The sequence below is a fragment of the Corvus cornix genome, chromosome 17, assembly GCF_000738735.6.
Source record: "Corvus cornix cornix isolate S_Up_H32 chromosome 17, ASM73873v5, whole genome shotgun sequence".
Classification (NCBI taxonomy): domain Eukaryota; kingdom Metazoa; phylum Chordata; class Aves; order Passeriformes; family Corvidae; genus Corvus; species Corvus cornix.
The window spans coordinates 2,228,449-2,247,705 of record NC_046346.1 but is presented as its reverse complement, the minus strand read 5'-3'; the positions used below and the strand labels follow the sequence as shown (position 1 = coordinate 2,247,705).

The 19,257-nt window shown below is 52.0% G+C and overlaps 1 protein-coding gene across 8 annotated transcripts in view; it reads right to left on the bottom strand.

The window, feature by feature from the left end:
• Positions 1-19,257, bottom strand: part of KCNT1 (potassium sodium-activated channel subfamily T member 1) — a 77,405-nt gene that overhangs the window by 42,043 nt on the left and 16,105 nt on the right. The gene's annotated exons all lie outside the window — the stretch shown is intronic.

Here is a 19,257-nt window from a genome sequence, read left to right as displayed (position 1 = left end):
CAAAGAGCATCTTGAAGGTGCCACAGCCCGGGTGGGGCACAGGGCTCAGCACCACGGACAGCAGTGTCACGGCAGCACCACGGCGTGGCAACGTCACCCAGCCCCGGCCATGTCACCCCCAACATGCCAACCCCACCCCAAGTCGTGCCAACCCCACCCCGAGTCGTGCCAACCCCACCCCGAGTCGTGCCAACACACCACGCCAGCGCTGCCCCACGGCTCAGCCCCTCTGCAGGCTGGAAATAAAGAATAAATTCGCTGAGGGTCACCACGTCGTGCCCTGAACCAATGCAAATAATCAGGCCCCACCACAGGATTTCTTTAAAGGTTTTTGTACAAAAAGTCAACGCGTTGACAGGAAGGGTCTTCCCAGAGCCTGGGACCTGCAGCTGTGAGAAGGCTGCTGTGAGAGGAAGGCAGGAGCTGCCCTGGAATGGGAATTCTGGGATCCAAAGTGCTTTCCTTTCAGAATGAAAAGCTGACACAATTCCCTTTGGCACAGCTCCATGCCCTAACCACACCTTCCATCTCCCTGCCCGGCTGTCAGTGCACCCAGAACCACCGTCCTGTGCCAAAAGCTGGCAAGAAAAGGCCAGCCCTTTGCTTCCCCTGTGCTACCAGGAGCTGTCAGGCACACTGAGCTCTGCCCTCTGCTCTTCCCCCAGAGATTGGTACCCAACCATCACTTCCCCCAAGGCACAAGGGCAGTCCCTGGCTGCTCTGGGAGGAGAAGCAAAGTCCCCATTTCCTGTTAACCAAATCCCAGTTTCCCTGCTCACAGCATTATTTCTTAATGGGATTTCACCATCTGACATACTTTGTTTCGGTATTTTGAAATGCAAAACGGATAAAAACCCGCAGCCCTTCCCTTAATGTGCCAGCTTTCAGCGTACATTTAATTTCTTGTTTTGCCTCAGAATGATTCATTAGCTCAATACCTTCATTTTCCACCCAAGTCATTCCTTTCTGCTTCATGGTTTGATTCAGACTCTTCAACTTGCTGCTCCACATCTCTTTACTGCAGGGGGTTGTTCTCAAACACCAAATATAATCTGTCAGCCCTCTGGGTTGGAGTGTGCCCTGATAAATCCTCCTGGACCCCCCAGCCACGGGGATGGGGCATTCAGGTGTCTCTTTCTGGATGGATTCTGCATTCTATTGTATTCCTAATTGCAGAAGAACATTAAGTTTAGGGTTGAGATCAGAAGTGAAAAGGGGCTTATGCTTAAGCTATTCATCTCAGCACTAGTGCCCTCACTCAGCAGCATGAACAGAAGATGGATTAGGGAAAGACCTGGGGAATTTTAACAGAAAATATCAATGCTGCTGTCATACTTGTGCTGTACAGAAGGTGACAAAAAGCACATCAAAGAGCCCCTTGAGGAACTCAGATCCTGCCCACGGAAGCCTCTCCATGAAGTCGCCTTTTCTGTCAGGCACTTAAACACAAACCAAGAAAAACCAGGGAGAGGGGAATGATCTGACACCGGGTCACGAGAAGCTGCAGCCAAGGCTGCGGGTCTGGGCAACCATCCCCCTTCTGGGGGAGAAAAGAGGTTGCCTGAGCAGAAATCTGTGAGCCCGGCTGATCCCACAGAGTGACTCAGAGTGCTCAGCCCTGCCCTGAGCTGCCGGAGCAGCTCCTTTGCTGCGCTTCTGCCAGGAAAATATTCCCCTCTCAGCAACACAACGTGTTCCCCACTTCACCCAGAGCCCAGCAGCCTCTCCCCTCCCAGCCCCGACAGGCACCGAGCGCTGCTGTGTCGAAAAGAGCAGTCGAAGGAGGAGTAGAGCAGGAACTCAGAGCAAAGGCAGCCCAGTACATCCAGTACAGCCAGAACACTCCCTCTGGCTGGGAAACAGCCTGTTCCTAGAAAGAGCTGTGGCTGTGTCACCCGAGCCAGCCCTGCAGGGACACCTCCTCTGCACTCCTGCTCCAGGGGCACAGCAGCGAGCTACACATGGAGCACCTTGTTTGTACAGCACGTCCTCTGAGCGAGTCCAGGAAGGCAAAACCAATGAAACACAACCTTGGTAACATCAAAGCCCGAAGAAGAATTCCTCTGGTCCAGAAACACTTTCCGGGCCAGCTGAATGCCAACCATCTGACTGCAAGCCAGGAAATCGATGTTTAATTTTAGTTTGAGAGCCCATTACAAAGTGCTGATTTCTCATTTCAGCATCTACATTATGCAGAGACCACTGCTGTGCCGGGGGCTGGAGGGATGGCTGGGAATTGCTGAGCAGCAGTTGCAGGGGTAATAATATTTCAGAAAACATGATTAAGAAAGAAGCAGATTCTTCATTGCTCTTAATTGAATCCACAGCAACTGCACTGTTAAATAGTCTCCCTTTTATCCAGGTTGCTTTCAGTCCCGACTGCCAAAACTCCTTTTACTCACTTATTAATGATAAAGCATCACCCTGTCCATTAGAAGTAGTTGATGAAGCAGGAAGGGGCTGAGTTTTCCCCATTTTCTGGCAAACAAAGCTGCTCTGCTGAGATACAACCCAAGGGTGTTTGCAAAGCCTCTTTAAGAAAAGCTGGGTTAATGTACTTAAAAATCTTGAAAGGCATTAGCTCTGCAGAGATCGCTCCAAACCCACAAAAAGTAACCTGGGCAGGAAAACGCACTTTGGAAGAAGAGCTTGTGCTCACGAGCACGTCAGAACCTCACGGGAGACACTATCAGAGCTGCTGCTCTGAGAGGGGCTGTGTTTGTACAAACAATGTGGTAACTCCAGGGCCTCCGAGCTGAAAAGCCATTAATGCTCATCATCATCCTTCCAGGAACCCCTGGACACGCTTGGCAAGCAGCTCGAGGAAAATCACCTTTCTCTGCAGCCCTGTGTGCTCCTGTGCCTTTGCAGGGAACCCTGACCTCCCTTTATTGAGTAACACCAAGGAAAAACAAGATCCCACGTAATTTATTAGTGCCACAAACACCTCCTGCGTTTCGAGACCCCAGCAAATGTCACAGCATGACATTATCAGCTCAATAAACTCCAGAGGGCCACTGACACCCAGATAAATGCACAAAGCTCCCTGGCACAGCTTCTTGTTTTGCACCAAGTGCACACGCACCGGTTCTGCCCCAGAGTCGCCAGGGAATGCCCTACATTGTCACCAGGCACTCTGCAAAATTGCTTTGCAAAAGCTGCCAATGTTTGGAGGTTGCCAAGGCTCAGGCAGAGCCCTGCAAAAACCACTCCTCACCCCCACCCCACCGAGTATCCCGCAGCCAAGCCACAAAAAACACCAGCTGGAACATCCCTCTGCAGCAGAACTGCCTGGAAATGTCCATGTTTCTGAAAATCTAAAGATTTGATTTTTTTCTCTGTTTACTGATCATCCTCTATCCCAATGGGAAGTTAAAATCACAGGAAAAGGAGCTTCTGCTTCCTCACCAGAATGTTTTTTCCTCTGACATTTGTCTCAGTGAAAATAATAAGCTTGCCAGAGAGAAAAAAAAAAGAGAAAAAATGTTGGTGCTTTATCCTCTTTGTGTAGAACTTGGCCTTTCCATCCCTGTGCAGGGCCAGTGCTGCTCCCACGCTCAGGGATGTGGTGCACAGACACCCTCAGAGCCCTCTGAGGCACCCAGGATCCCCTCACCTGCTCCCCTGAGCAGCACACCCTGCTCCAGAGTGCCCCAAGGAACCCTTTTCCTAACAAAACAGGCCCTTCTGCCAGGATTTTTGACTATCCATCAGCTTCTGGAATTACAGTTAGAGAGATGAACCCAAAGAGCCTCAGTTCCTTTTACAGTCAAGCATACAATACCCATACATTGATTAATTCAGCTTGCAGGTATTAGAATTTACAGGAGATGCCTGGGAACCCTCCCTGAGCAGCAAGGATGTATGTATTTATTAATAAAAGTGCTTAGGAAATACTTTATCTATTGATCCCGAGTCAATTAAAAAAACTTCTCTCCATTTTCTTTCCATTAGCCTGGAGAGGGAGGTCCTCCCTGGCCCATGGCCCCTGGCATGGCAGCAGGAGCTCAGCCCTGCTGGGAGAGCCAGCAGGTCTCTGTCAAAGATGAAATTTAGAACACACAGAGGATCGAATCCTTCCTGAGGGAAGCTGGGGCGGAGGATGACTGCTACCTGCCACTCCCAGAGAGCTGCATCCAGCTGAGCTGGGGCTATCCAGGGCCTGGTCCCCGTGGGAGAGACGCTGATCCCGTGGGGTTGGAGCTGCTCCAAGGCAGGGCAGGGCCAGGGGAGGCCCCGGCTGCACTTTGCAATTCAAAGCACTTTGCAAACGTGTCCTGCCTTGGAGCTCCGGTGCCCGCTGCAGCCCACAGTGGTGGGTCCTGCCTCCCCCCTCCCTGCGAGCAGAGGCCCTCAGCAGCTGAGTGCCAAAGGTAACGGGAGGATTTCCAGGGATTTCAGCTTCCTTGGAGGTGAATCCATCCAGTAATGGCTGTGAGCAGCAGGGCAGCACACAGAAAGCATCTCAGGGACCTCCTTCCTTCACAGGGCTCGGTTACTCACTGGCCATTACTGTCACACCACGAGGCCCCAGCCAAAACAAGCCTCCACTTCCCTGGGCTCAGCACAAGAACCTGCCCTTCTCCCTGCAGGCTGGAGAGGGCCAGGATACACCAGGGGGGATGTAAAGCAGGACAGGGAGGAGGGAAAAAAGCCCAAAACTCGGTGACTTCACAGGAAGAGTTTATGGCCCCTTTGAGTCCTCCTGCTAAGAAACTGATTGATTACTAGAGTAATTATTTCAATAGAATTTCTCCACACGCTACACAGAGGGCACTAAGAACCAGAGCAGACTCAGGAGCTGGGAGAATATTCCCAAGCAACGGGGCTTTGAGCAGCTGTGGAGGGGAAGGGCAGAGGGAAGAACACACGACAGGGCTGGGGCAGCCGCAGCTCTCAGAAACACCCACTCAGCAGGAGCCAGGACACCAATAAACCCACACTGGGAACTGTCTTGCCTCACCTTTCCCTGGTTTCTGTTCCCTCCTCACTCTGCCTTGGCAGGGTTAATGCCTCTGCACCACAGGCTCTGACGAGTTCCCTGAGAAGCCATCAGACAGATCTACACCACTGCGAGCTCTCCTTTGTCTCTAGGACTCCTTTCTGACATTTGTCTTTAAAAAGAAACACCATTCATATGAAAAGTTGATTAATTCCACTTGTTATAATTAGTGTCACAAATAAAAGCAGCCATTCCCCCCTGCGAGCACAGGGGATAATGGTCCTTACCCTCCTCACTAAAGCGTTTCGGTTCCAGGGGTGAGAAGCTCTGTACCGAGCACTAAGTGTTATTATTAAACTGCCATTAAAAGCATTTCAGGAAAAGTTCACAAACTGCAGGGATTTCTGTCATCACAGCATCTGGCGGGGACAGCAGCTGGGCTGAGCGTTACTGCCAAAATCCCAGTGGTACCAAATTCCCTCTCTCCAATCCGGGGTCTCAGCTGCAGCCACGTCCACCTTTGGACCTCCAAGGATCTCTGTGGGGTCAGCTCCCACCACGGTGGGCCTGGGGGGCTGCTCCATCCCCACTGCTCTTCTGGAGGGTCCTTGGCATCGTGGCAAACCAAAGAAACCCACCAGGAGAGAGCCTGGAGCAGGGGAACACCGATATTCACAAACACTGATATTCACTGACACCATCACGCGGCTGCAGAAACCTTTGGCCAAGCGGGGCCACAGCAGACACCAGGGAGATTTGCACGACACAGGCAGAAATTCGCTGCCTGTGCCGTATTCCCTCACCTTCCCTGTTTAGCCTTGGCAGCTGAACCAGGCAGCTCAACCACACAGCACCAGGCAGCAGCTCCTGCGTCGCCCAGTGACTCCTCGGCAGTTTGGGAGGCTCCTCTAATAAACTGGAGCAGCGGAGTTTCGGGGAAGAAGGAACACTTTGGAAAGCACAGAGGAGAGCATATTTAGCAGCAGCAAGAGAGCTGGAAACAGAAGGAAGCCTTTGAAGAGCTGGGCTGATGGAGAGAGATGGAAAAATTATGTAAAGTAAGAAAACACATACAGAGCTTGCAGGCAGGCTGTGAGCCCGGAGGGGGACAGGCTGATACCAGAAGAGCCTTTGATTTCTCTCCTCTTCCCTGCGTTCTCTGCATTAACGTTTCAAATATTAACAACTTCCAAATGTTAGGGTTTCAAAGAGAGGACCCAGGACTTCAGAAACTGCCCAGTAATAGGATCGGTGGCCTGCATCTCACTCTCACCCAGAGCCACGAGGCTGCTCCCACTGCCAGGGGCTCAGCTGGTGCCCAACAGCCGTGCCCTGCTCGCTGCAGATGGATGGAGGGGACTCCCAAACAAAACCCCTCTTGGCCAGCCGGGAGCAGGGAGGGCAGGTCCCCTTCCCCAGGTGACTCCCCAGGTAGCCGGGAGTCGGAGCAGCCCTTATGTAACTGCGGCGCAGGAGCCTCGCACTGAATCCCAGAACTGTCATCGCAGCCTTTGCAAAGCCCTTTTTACCTCTCTAAGTGTGGCTCATCAGCGACGAACATGAAAGCTGCAAACCCAGTGTGGTGACTCGGGACTGCTCAGCAGGGAGAAGGAGAAATAGAGCACGCCCGAGCAGCGGCTGAGCAAATATCCCTACAAAGGCACGGTGCCGCCGCCACGGTTCCCATTCCCGGTGCATCTGACACGCTCACAGGCAGCGCAGTGAGACCCTGAAGCTTTTCAGTGACTCCCAATCTCTTCCTACTTCTTACCAAAGCCGGTGAAAATGGCCGGAGGAAAAGGGGAAGGTAAGTGTGTACCTGCCGCAGCTGCTCAAGCCAGCGAGGAAATTAAAAGCCCTCGGGTAAAATCTAAATATATATCTGCAAGGGAAGCATGAAAAGTCTGCAGGCAGAGCACAGTAATGAGGCGCGGCCAAGCCACTTTTCCAGGTGAGTACATAACGGGGTCACACTCTGCTGCCCAAAATGTAATGGGAGCAGCGCCGGGCGCTCCCGCAGCGGGGCCGGCAGCGCTGGGCAGCGCGCCCCGAGCATGAGTCAGCCCCGCGGGGAGCGGAGCGATGCGGGCGCAGCGGGGAGGGAAGGCGGAGATGCGCAGAGGAGGTGGCGGGGCAGCGCCCAAACCCGGCCAGGAGGAGCTGGGGGGGCTCAAAGTCCCGCCCCCCCCGCCCCCCTCCGCCAGCAGCTGCTGTTTGCTGCCTGCCGGCAGGAATGATCTTTGCGCCATAAATGTTTATGGCTTTAGCATTTGTGCAGCGCTTTCCCACCGGGGATCTGAAAACACCCTGGAAACGCCCCCGGGTACCGCTGGCGATGCCTGAAAGAGGAGCAGCGCAGGAGAGGCCCCGTGCCCGAGCTGTGGGGCAGCAGGAGCAGTAAACCCACGTCGTGTGGCAGAATTACCGTGGCCATTCCTTAATGTCCCTCCAGCCTCTCCGAGGGCCTGAGCCTTGCGGGTGCCTTCGAGGCCGGGATTTCCCCCTTGGTGTCCTCCTTCTGCAGGAACCGAGACCTGCAGAAAGGACAGGGATGCTCTGGGCATCCTCAGCCAGTGGCCAAGGGCAGGACAGGCAGCAGCCACAGCTCCTGTGGCACCTTTCTATCACCCCCAGCTCCAGGGGACACCCTGCTCCCCCGGGATTCACCCCAGCTTCTCCCAGGGGATGTGACAGGCACCCAGAGCTGGAGAGGTGCCTCGTGCTCCCCACGCACCTCTCGCGAACCCTGCTGGAATTTGGGTTCCTGCCCAGCAGCAAAGTGCCTCCAGGAGCCGGCGATGCTCCGGGTGGAGACGGCACCGCGGCATTCCGGGGGCACAGGCGGCTCCCTCGCTGCTGCAAACACCTCCCAGCTGCCTGGCAGAGCTCACCAGGAGGCAATTTCACAGGGACTTGCAAAATGCCAAAGTGATTCCCACTCTGCAGCTTTAAAGGATTCCAAGCCTTTTTTTCTTGCATGACGTTCTCGCAGCAGCTTTTTGCTTTTAAAGTATTGAAATCGTAATGTAATGCAGAGCTGTGTCTGCTTATTAAATGGTGCTAAGGGTTTTCTGCTGGAAAATGTGGAGAATTTTAGCATCTAAAAACTTCCTTAAAACTCCTAAAAAAATCCAAGAAAAATGATTGACATTCAAAGAAGAAATCTTGGCTTTGGGGCTCTCCATCAGCTCTGGTAATTATGTCTCATGGTAAAAACATTTTCTTCCCTCCCTGGGGTTGCTGGATGATGCCAGGTACCATTTCCCATCCATTTTTCATTTCTCTCAGCATTCTTTTTGTAAGACATTATATAAGACAGAGAAAATGGCAAGTCCCTATAAAGAGGAACTCACAATGTGCTGCAGAAATGAGGCATGAACTCCACGGAGCCTGTGACAGCCTCATCAGGCTGTGTGGGAAGGACTAGAACAGGGGGTTGTACCAGACCACTGATCTCCGAGAACGTTTCTTATTTTAACTTCAATGAGGAAAAATTTGCTTACCCATCAACATCCCACTGTAGCTGAGGGTTCTGCTGTGAGCCGGGAGGCCCCGCAGCCAGGTGAGGTGCCAGAGTCACCTGCCCCCAGGTGACTGCAGTGCTCAAGTGGCACAGGTGCTGTCGTGGATGGGACAGAACAGGGTCTCTCTCTTTCCACATCCAGCCAAAAGCAGGGGTCAGCCCCGAGGCGTTGAAAGGAAAAGGCAATGATGTGTGAAACTGCGTCCCTGAGGAAAGAGGCTCCAGGAAGTTTTGCACAAAACTCCCTGAAATTCCCCCCAGAGGTGCCCCACAGCTTCGAGAGCTGCAGTGCCGCCTGTCAAACCCAGGCAGGAGCCAAAGGTGAGCTAAAGCCACAGGAAAGCATTTTAAATTATTACCCACCATTGCCCTTTTCTGCTTATCAGCTTTTGGTTCAGCTGCCATGACCAAATCATCTGTTGGAAAGGGAATATCCACTCCAGGAGCTGGTGTGACAGCAAACGCTGTTTCACAGATCTTGGCTGCCTTGTACATTTACAGTAAAAAGCACAGCAAAAAAAAATGCCTTGGCCTGTTCTCATCTCTCACATAAAGACACAAAAAAATGAACAAGAGAAGGCTGCAATTTTTTACACAGCATCTCCTTAAAGACTGCACTGCAAACATCATCCTCTCCATTTATATCCATCCTGGTCAGGCAAAGGATTTTAGGACAAAAGATGGTTTAATAAACAGACATTTATAACAAGTGCCAGATCTTGCAGCTTCATCATCTGGAAAAGAGTCCATTAAATCAAGTGAGAAACTCCCTGATCACTAAAGGTGTCTAATGGAATTTAAATTAAATTATATCATGATTAATATCTTCACCAGCATGTTCAGCTGTACTCCTCTCTCTCCCTAAAATCTGCTAGTGGGAAACAGAGCAAAAAAGGCTTAGGAGGGAAAAAAGGCCTTAAAAGTTGGGATAATTGTTCCAGCTCTCCAAAGTTTCTCAGGAAAAGCAGCCATCAGGTCCCAAAGTGGATCTTGGTGCTCTCCTGTGCTCACTAACGCACACTGGAACAGGAGCCCTCACTGTGCCTCCCGTGAATCATCCTCCTTTGAAAGGGAACAGGGAATTCCGCCAGCACATCCAAACACCGTGCTGGGAAAGGGCACGGGACTCATCCAGCCGTGCCTCTCATCTCAGCCTCTCACAATTCCCTGCTACAGAGAGGAACACCCCTTCTCTGCCTCCTCCCTGCTGCTAAAATCCCGATCCTCACTCCCCTCTCTTACTCCCTGGGATCTGAGATCCAGGCTTTGCTCTTTGTCAGAGTTTCTTTTGGGTTTGTTTTTTTTTTTAACTCACACCACTGGGAAGGAATCCAGCCCTGGTGCGTGCGCAGTGAGGTCAGCACATGTCTGCAACCAGAAACATTCGTGCTGCTGAACCCTGGAAGGCTCAACATTTCTGAGGCACAGAGCACAGCATCCAGCACTAAAACCATTTACGAGTTCTTAGCGCGAAAGAAATATTTCCCATTAGAGGCCGTAACAGGAGCTGCCTAGAAATTGTTTTTCCTCTCAATTTTCGCACAATAGCTGCCGGCAATAAATCTCCCCATCAGCACTGGGCAGTTCTAAGTGCAGTTACTGTGTGGGAAAAATCCAAACAAAGTGACAATACTGAGCTTTAAAAGCATTTTGGAGGAAGATGAAAAGGAAAAAATTGTTAAATGACAGCTCTGGAAGAGGCTGGGGAGCTGTAATGGCTTTTGTGTCACTACCTCACACTCCCAGTGACCCTACAGAGCAGGAGCTCCTGCAGCAGAGCCTCCAGCTCATGGCAATCCCTGAACAACAGCTCTGAGATGACAACTTGAGACATCTCCATGCTGGAATGAGACTGTGAAGTCTTTTTCCACATGGAAAAACCTCATGGTGCTGATTTACTGACCTGGAACTGATGGGTCTTGAGGGACTTCAGAGAAGCAGGGATGAAAGGCTGGATAGAGAACAGGAACTCGCCTTCCTTGTGTGCTGGCTCATGAGTGAGCACATTCCTGCACACGTCGGTGTGAGCACCTCAGGACAGGAATGTCCCTGTGCCAAGGAGCTGGAGCTGCTCCAGATGAGTACAAAGACCAATCTCAGGCCATCTGAAGTGGGAACTGAAGTGTCAGAGGAGGCCTTCACTCTCAGCAGCGTGGGTATAACTGCATCAAACTGTAATGGGGCAAATCCATCTCCAAAATGCAACTTGAAGAACAGCAACTGAACAGCTTCCTCCAAAAAATGCCCTCCCAGAGCCCAGCTGCAACTTCCTGCTGAGAAATACAGGCGCCACCAAATCCCCATTTCTGTCCTTGAGCAAACACCGTGACTGTGCATCAGAAACACCAAACTAAATTAGCACACAAGTGTCCATGCCAATTATTCCAATTAAACTCTCTTCTAAGAGCCAATTACCACCCATTTTATTAAATTAGAAATTTTCAAACAATACTCCCATACGGAGCTCTCAGCCCAGATGCAATTATGCACTTCACACATTGATACTGGACACTGGGCAAACGAGTTCCTGCCCGCCTCTGCAATGCAACCACAGGCAGAGTTTGTCTGAAAGGAGTTTTAGGCAGTGCTTTAGCTTTGGAAAGCTGTATTTAGCACCCATCTGCAGGACTCCCTTCTGTTTAAGCTGCTTTTTGCTCACCTACAAACCAACACACCGCATGCAGTGAAAAGGCCACTGTCAAACGAAATTGCTCTGGGGAGCGATTGAGGCGTTCAGAACTAAGGCAGAGCGGCTCAGCCAGATGCTCGTCCTGTCGGTGAGAGTGATGTGAGCTGGAGCAGGATTCCCACTGCTCCAAGGAGCTCACGCTCCGCGAGGCTCCGTGGTGAAAAACGCCCACTTTTGGCAAAGCCCTGCCTCGCTCGTAAACATTTCACCAGGGGAATTTTTGCTGCTTTCTGACAGGATAACACATTCCTCAGCAATGTCACTCCTGCCCACAGCATGGCAAGGTCTCAAGCTGACATTTGCTGAACATCTTCACCACCTGCTCCCCAGAAATATTCCTCTCTCCTAGGCAGAGGAGACCTTTTTCTTGACAGCTCCTGCCACCAGGGAGGTGACACATACCTGCCACGGAGCCACCGTGAGCTTCATGCTCCGACTGCTCCGTGACACCCCAGCAGCGGGTGCTGGAGTCACAGGGGCACTGACCCGGGGCCGGGGCTCACAGAGGGCTGGGAGCAGCATGCAGGGCATTTGGGAAGTCCAGTTCCCAAACAAATCTGCCTGCAGTCAGAAAGTCGTTGCAGCAAAGCTCAAGGAAAGTAATGACTTTGCTAATAGTCACCCGCGGCACATCGGGAATGAGGCACGCAGAGCAGCTCGATGGCTCTGCCCACAGCCCAGAAAGCGAGAGCTCCCTGCCTGAAGGAGCTGCTAAATTTGCAGAGCCACACTCGGCTGCTCCGGAGGCTGCGTGGGCTGCAGGAAGCGCGGCAGAGTCTCTAATCCAAACACAGCCGCAGCCTCCCCGCCGCACTCCCCCACGGCTCCTCCCGAGCCCCAGCGCTCCGGGACGGGGGAAGCACCAGCCCGACGGGCTGGGAGTGGGAAGGAGCCGGGGAAGCTCCCGTGGGAGCCACGGCCGGCAGCGTGCGGAGCAGGGAGGGATCACCGCGCAAAGAAATCCGCACCCAAACCTGACAAAGCCCCGCAGATCCCAGCCACGGGTCAATCTGAGGGTGTGCTGGGGTTTGCCTCGCCTTACAATGAAACCTTTTAAAGAGTCCTGCAGTTGCAGCAGAGGTTGAGAGTACACAGTACCCGTGTCCATTCCCAGCCGTCCAGGAGAGCGACAAACCCCATCCTGGAGCGAGGAACTCGCCACAGCCCTCTGCAAACCAGGACCAGGGAACAGAGGAGAAAACAGGACCAGGAAAAGAGGAGAAACAGCACACGAGGAAGGGGGGGATACAACCTGCAGATCCATGTTTAACTCCAAGAGTTTGGGGGCATGCAGAGGGGAGGATGGCAGCACCTTCCTCAGGACCCTCGCTGGGTAGGAGGATCCCAGTTTCCAGCCTCAGCAGAGTGGCCGTGGGTGGTTGCCCAGACAGGAGACATGGACAGACCCACTCCTCGCTCCCCCACACCCCACAGACAGCGTGTCCAGCGCCTCAGAGACAAACACTCCCCAGCAGCCAGCTTAAAGTAAAGCTGCAACCAAAAGCTCAATGCCAGGTGACAAGAGAGGGTCCTGGAGAGAATAAGAAAGCGCCAATTTGCCTGGATTTGCGGAGGAGGACAGGAGTGATGTGTGCGCTGGCCTCCAGAGGGCCCCGCCACAGTGAGATGGCAGAGAGGCCGCAAAATCATCTGTGACAAAGGAACTGGTGACCGCAGAGACGTGAAATCCTGCTCAGCAAAGCCACGGCAGCGGGCAGAGAGCGAGGGACAGACTCAGACACCCCAGGTGGGTCAGGGGAGCGATGCCACACGGGGGAGGGAGCAGTTTGTGCCGGAGATGGACACCCCCAGCAGCAGCAGGAGGTTTGCACTGAGCACAGAGAGCACCTGCGCTCTTCTCCAGCACTTCGTGCAACACCCAACACCCTGTCCGGGGACACAGACCGCTCTCGGGGTGGCAGAAGATTCCCGAGGGAAGAATCCCAGCCCTGCTCCTCACCCTGCAGCTGGCAGCAGCCCCGGTGCCAGAGAGCCAGGGAGCTCCGACTCCAGCCCACCAGAGCATGCCGTGCACACAAGGGCACGGTGGCACGGCCAGCACCTCAGCAGAGCCCAGCTCCACTGAGCAAAACCAGGGTATTTCTGCACCAACACAGGCAGCTACAAACCCAACCCTCAGTGTTTCTCAGCTCACATCAGGCAAGACTTCAGCTCATCAAAGCAGCAACACCACAGGGGGAAGATGTGATTGAAGCTCTCGGCTTCACTGAGGGACACCTGGCTGTGTCCCTCCCCTCACCACTCTTCAGTCAGTCGCCTCTCCCAGTTAATTCCTGGCTGTTTCACCCTACGCTACCCGCTGACCTCCCGAGCCCGCTGCCCCCGGCAGCGTGTGCTGTTATCCCTCCCCACCATCCCTCCTTCCTTCCTCCCTTCCCTCCGGCTGCGCCCACGGCCTGGCCCAGCTCTGAACCCTCGCAGGCTGCGGCCGTGGCTACTTGTGCATCATGTTACACACCCACACAACTGCTGCAGGGAAAAAACCAGGGCATCAGGATGGGGAGAGTGCGAGCAAGATGCACCTTCTCCATGGCTAGAGGGATCCTATTCCATGGGGGAAAGCCTCACAGGAAAAACATGGGGGAAGCACCAATGACAGGTACCCTAACACGCAGAAAATACATTTGGCTGCAGAAACTTTCATCCCTAAACCCAGGGCTGGCACCCAGCACGTTGGGACTGAGCACAGAGGGATGGCCCTGGAGATGTCCCAATCCCAACGTGTTGTGTCCATCCACAAATATTGCTCCGCACCTTCCACTCACAAAACACCACTTCCATGTCCTGTTTGACTGTCAGCAAACAGCTCCAGGCTGTCTCCTGAAGGAAGCTGAGCAAAAGAGAACCAGATGGTCTGTCTGGAGAAAGACAGAAGCAAAACCAAGCAATTGTGGCCCTGGTGCAAGTCCGAAGAGGCAAAGCCAACTCAAAGCTCCTGGAGTTCTTCCAGAAAGCCGCGGATGGCCCTGGCAGAGTGCGCCTGCCCCTGCACCACATGGCTGAGGTAGTTTTAGAACAGAAAATAACTCTTTAAAGTGCTTGCAAGCATTGCTTCACCCACTACTCCAGGCCTCCTGCCTGAAAGGAAAAGTTTTCTGAGTTTGAGAAGTTTGGAAAACATTGAATGTTGGGAAACGTTCCTTTAATCTGCTGGGAACGTGCTGACATCCATGGAATTTCTGGCTCACCAAGGCCTTGTATTTCAACTCTATCACCACAAACTTCTTCATTATCAATTATTTATTACCTAGAATAATTAAAGGGGAAATGTGGAACCTGCCAGGGGATCTGCAACCCTGAAAACTCCTTCCAACCCTCTGGCTGTGCAGGGGAGATCTTAAGACACCTCCAATGAGGTCATTGGGACAGAAGAGAGAGCAGCGTCTGCCACCTCCCCACAGACTGTCACCACAGGGACCTGCCTGCTCCAGCAGGCTGGACTTTGATCATCTCCCTGCAGTAAAACAGTCAGCCATAAATTTGCTAAAATGGCAACAAAAAGCTTCACAAAGAGAGGAAATGAGGTCACAGAGCTGATGAAATTCAATGCTATTAATTTACACAAAGTGTGATGTAGCAACGGAATCTAAACTCTTAACCGCCTGAAAGATAATTTTTTTTTTAATTGCAGCAATGCAGCAAATTAATTGACTGATAAAGGAAGAAATCTCCAGACTTGGAGACTGGAGGCTGCTCCAGCAGCCTGCACTGCCAAGCCTTGGTGGGCAACCGTGGCCAGCGCAGCCCTGAGAGCAGCTGGCAAGAGCCTTGCCCAGAGCCTGTGTGACCCACTCTGAGCTGCCCGCCAGGAGCAAGAGGAGGCAATTTACTTGCAAATGAACACCTTCATGTCTGCTGTGGATCCAGACAGGTGCCAGTGGAGCAGAAGAAAATGCAGCGTGGCAGGGAAGTCTGCGCTCGCTGCAGGGCTTCACTGGCAACGTGCCCAACATCTGCCTCTTGAAGCAATGCTAAAATAGTGCAGTGAAGGATTGGTCCTGTCTGTTGGTGGAACTTCTGAGAACTAGAGATGTCTGGATTCAAATTCCAGCCTTTTATACCTGTCTAAACCCCTCTGCTGCACAGTCTACAACAAAATGAGGATCTGAGATGCCTCACAGGAGGACTTACTAACCACGGTATTCAGGCTCTGCTGTGATCTCTTTTCCCATGACCGTACGGGTCTGAGGGAGAGCAGCTCACAGCTGAGCAGGGCTGGCACGAGGACAGGGCTGGTGCAGAGGGAGTGGAACCTCTGTGTCCCCCGAGGCTGCGAGCGGGGGATTCCCGAGCTCCGGCACTCCCTGCACACAGCCAGGCACTGAACAGGTTGTGCAGAGGAAAAGCAATGAGCACCACCATCAGAACAGCAATAAATTATTCCCCTTGGGAACAAAGGTGCAACTGTGATGAGAGAAAGCAGTGGGAAAACACAGCAGTAAAATTTAATGCATTCTCTGCAATTACAGCTCCAGCTGCCAAGTTGTTTCTCGTGCTGCCACTACAGCAGTGGTGACAGCTTTGGTCTCAGCCCGACCTTCCAGCCTCACCTAGAGCAGCACGACACTCCCGGGGATTCCTGCAGGCACAGGGCTTTGCTGTGATGCCAAACATCAGCGTTGCCTCAGCAGGTCTGTGGACACAGATTCACACTCGTGATGCCTCCCTGTGCTAAAGAGAGCTGGGGAGATCTCTGCCAAGGTTTGACATCAACCAAGCAGTTCCCCTGGCTCTCATGTGGGAGCTGCTCCCTCCCTGCCCTTTCCCAGCAGGCTGAAGTGGCACAGGAGCTCCAAGGAGCCCCTGGCAGAGAGATGCACCAGGAGCAGCCAGCGATGCCCCATCAGGCTTCAGTGTCATGCCAAGAACACATGGAAGGAGCTTTGCCCCAGTTAACCACAGCAGCAGCCAAGACTCCAGCACTGCTCATGTCCCTCTGCACTCTGTTTGCCAGGAAAACTTTCAGTCAGGACTATCAGTGTGTCCCATACAACTGGCTGAGGGGAGTAAAACAATTCATTTTGCCCATTTTGTGTTTAATTTTCCATGAGCAAGGTCAATGCCAGGCCCCAGGGGCTCCCCTGGGAACGTGCCCACCTCGCTGAGCACCTGCAGCCCCCTTGCTCATGCTCCCCTTCACTCAGGTATCTTCAACACCTTGAAACGCTGTTTTCCCTTTCAATAAACAGAAAAGAAACCAAAGGGAAAGTAAATAAACGGGAAAAAAACCCGCCCCAGGGAGGGATGGAAATTTGAGCCCACAGTGTTAAATTGCACTAAATAACCGAAAATCAATGTTGTTCTTCCTTCTCCTCAGGGCACAGCCGTGCATTCAGCAGCACTCCAGGGCACCTCTGCTCGTTCCACCAGCCTGCTATGTGCACACACTTTTATTGCAAGCAAGGGCCCACTGCTGACAGTGAAAACAATATCCCTGAAAAAAAGCAATGGCCATTTTTTAAAATAAAATAATAGTTACAATTACGAGAGAACCGCATTTCTTCTTTGCTCTATTACTTTCATAACTTTCCTAGGACTCCTGCCAATGGCCAGGGGTACCTGCCTTAAGATGAAGACACCAGAGCACACCAGTAGCTGCAAGGGAACATCAATTAAAGAAACTCCAAGCAGCACAGCAATTAAGACACAGCGTTGGGAACCATCCCTGCAGCCTTTCAGAACAACTCAAAAAACAAACCTCAATTAAGAATGCTATCATTAAAAAAACCTACAAACACAAGAAAACCCAAATCAATTTCATAAAGCTGCCACAGGCTTCCAGTGCTCTTCATCCCAGTGTATCCCATCTGGAGCTGGGCTGAGGAATCCAGGGGCAACACATGTTGGGTTTGCCTTTGTTAAGACTGAGGAGCTGCTGGAGAGGAGGTGCCCACACCACACAGGGCTGTGGAATGTGGAGTTCATGGTTATTCCTCCATGTCATGGGGCAAATGGGGCTGGCAGCAGATTTAGGAGCACCAACACCCTGCCCCAGGAGTTTCCCCTACCCTGCTCTAAGCTCTGCTGCTCTGGACCTACCACGCTGTGCTCCGTAAGAGCTGTGGGCAGGACTGGAGGCCTGGGATGCTCGTTCCCATTTGATCCAGGAGCAGGAATGAGCCTCTCTGGGGGAGCACAGTGTGTCCAGCCGGCTGCTCCTGGCCAGCAGCTTCTCCAACAACTTAGATGGATCTGAGGATTGAATTTGGTTTGATTTCGCTTTGCCAGGTGGCAGAAGCAGAGGAGAAGCAATTCAATTCCGCTGGCCACAGAGGCACCCCCAAGTTCCTGTGTGGGATTCCACCACCTTCTCCTGTGTCATTTGTTACTTGGTTTGTTCAGGCAGCATCCCTGAGTCGTCCCTTGAGAGATTCTGCACCCAGGGCTGGTGGAAATGGGTCTAAACACCATTGTTGAAGGAATTATTAGCAATAAATGCCTCCAGCCTGCTTTACAAGCACAGGGTCAGACTGCTGGGGGATGAAGAGCACTCCTCAGGGGAATTTTGTGGCACACAGGCACCAGAGCTGAATCTCCTAATTCCAGGTACAAACCTTCACTGGCACAGATGCTACAGCCTGAGCAGACATTGCAGTGACTTAAAATATTGGCCATTACCTCACCAGCACGGAAATAAATGTCTCTAACTCCTGGATACAAATTGGAGTTTTCAAATTAGCATCTGCATCGGCCAAATAAAATGAGGAAAATTGGCCGTTCAATCAAATGGCAATGAAGTGGGGATTCAGCCACAGACATATTCAGGGAACCTGACTCGGGAACACAGAACAGCCCAGTCCCATTAATGTAATGATGCATTTGATGAGGAAGTCACTTGGGGCATGTTAGCAGGAACACTGCAGGGATAAGATCCTCCAAGGCTGGTATTGCAGCACTTCACTTTGCTCATGCCAAGCATAATCTGACCCAGGATTTACAGCCACCACTTAGTGACAAATTAAAGAGGCAAAGACCAGATGTCAGGTCACAGACAAAGAAGTTGTCAGACTCTAAATAAACTGAAAGCAGAAACTTAAAAGAATTGGCCCCAGTTGTCAAGCTCCTCTTTTCTTGGTTATGCAACATCCAAAATATCTTTGATTTGAAATAGGAGATGTTAAAATTTTATGGAGATGTTGCTGAATTCTTCTGCACAAGCAGCTTTTCCAAACATTCTCATCCATCAAAATGATTCCTTGCTGATAATTAGCTTCAGAAAAATGCACTTAATCAAAGTGACATCCATTACTTCTTGCTACTGGAAATAGGACTGTGGCTTCTGACGATGATTTTCTGGAAAGTGTTCAGACTATTTAAATTAGGCAACAAATAAGCTCCTAATGACACTTTTCTGAGATACAGTTTAATTTTATTTATGGGCTTTTTTTTTATACGTGTCCCAACCCAGCTGTCAGCACTGTCCAAGAAAAGAGAATGCAGCAGATCAAAAACTGCCGTAGTCAGGACAGCAAACATCAAAGGGATGCCACAGCTTGGGGTATGAAACAATATTTATCAATCCAGCAGATGTGCTTTCTCAGCTGCCTTTAATCAGCAGTTGCAGCATCACTTCAGAACAGGAGCCTCGCTGGCAGAGCCCAGCCTGCAGCTCCGAGGGGATGCTGTGCTCAGCTCCTTCTCCCTCCCCCCAGCACCCCCTGGCCTTGCTCCCACAGCTCCATGGCACAGAGGATTCCCATACCCGGGAATGTGAGGAGGGAGCCAGGCCCCAGCGGTGTTTGTGCCCCCAGTTCTTCACCTTCTCTTTGCTACAGGCTCAACACCTCAAACTCTGCCTTTGCTGCTGAGGCTCCGGGTGCTCTCATGTCCACAAAACATCAGTGAGGTAAGAAATGCAGTTCTGCCATAAGCAAGCAGAACAAATCAATTTTTCTCCCAGTACTGGCATTGACAGCACCTTCCAAAAGGGAAAGAAACTTCTGAACCAGGCAGGACTAATGCCAGACAGCGGAGGTGACTGCAAGGTTCCCAAAGAGAACCTTCCCTCCCCAAAGGAGAAATCACCTCCCAGTCCCTCTCAGTCAGATCCTTGCCCTGAGAGCAGTTTGTACCCTCTGGAAA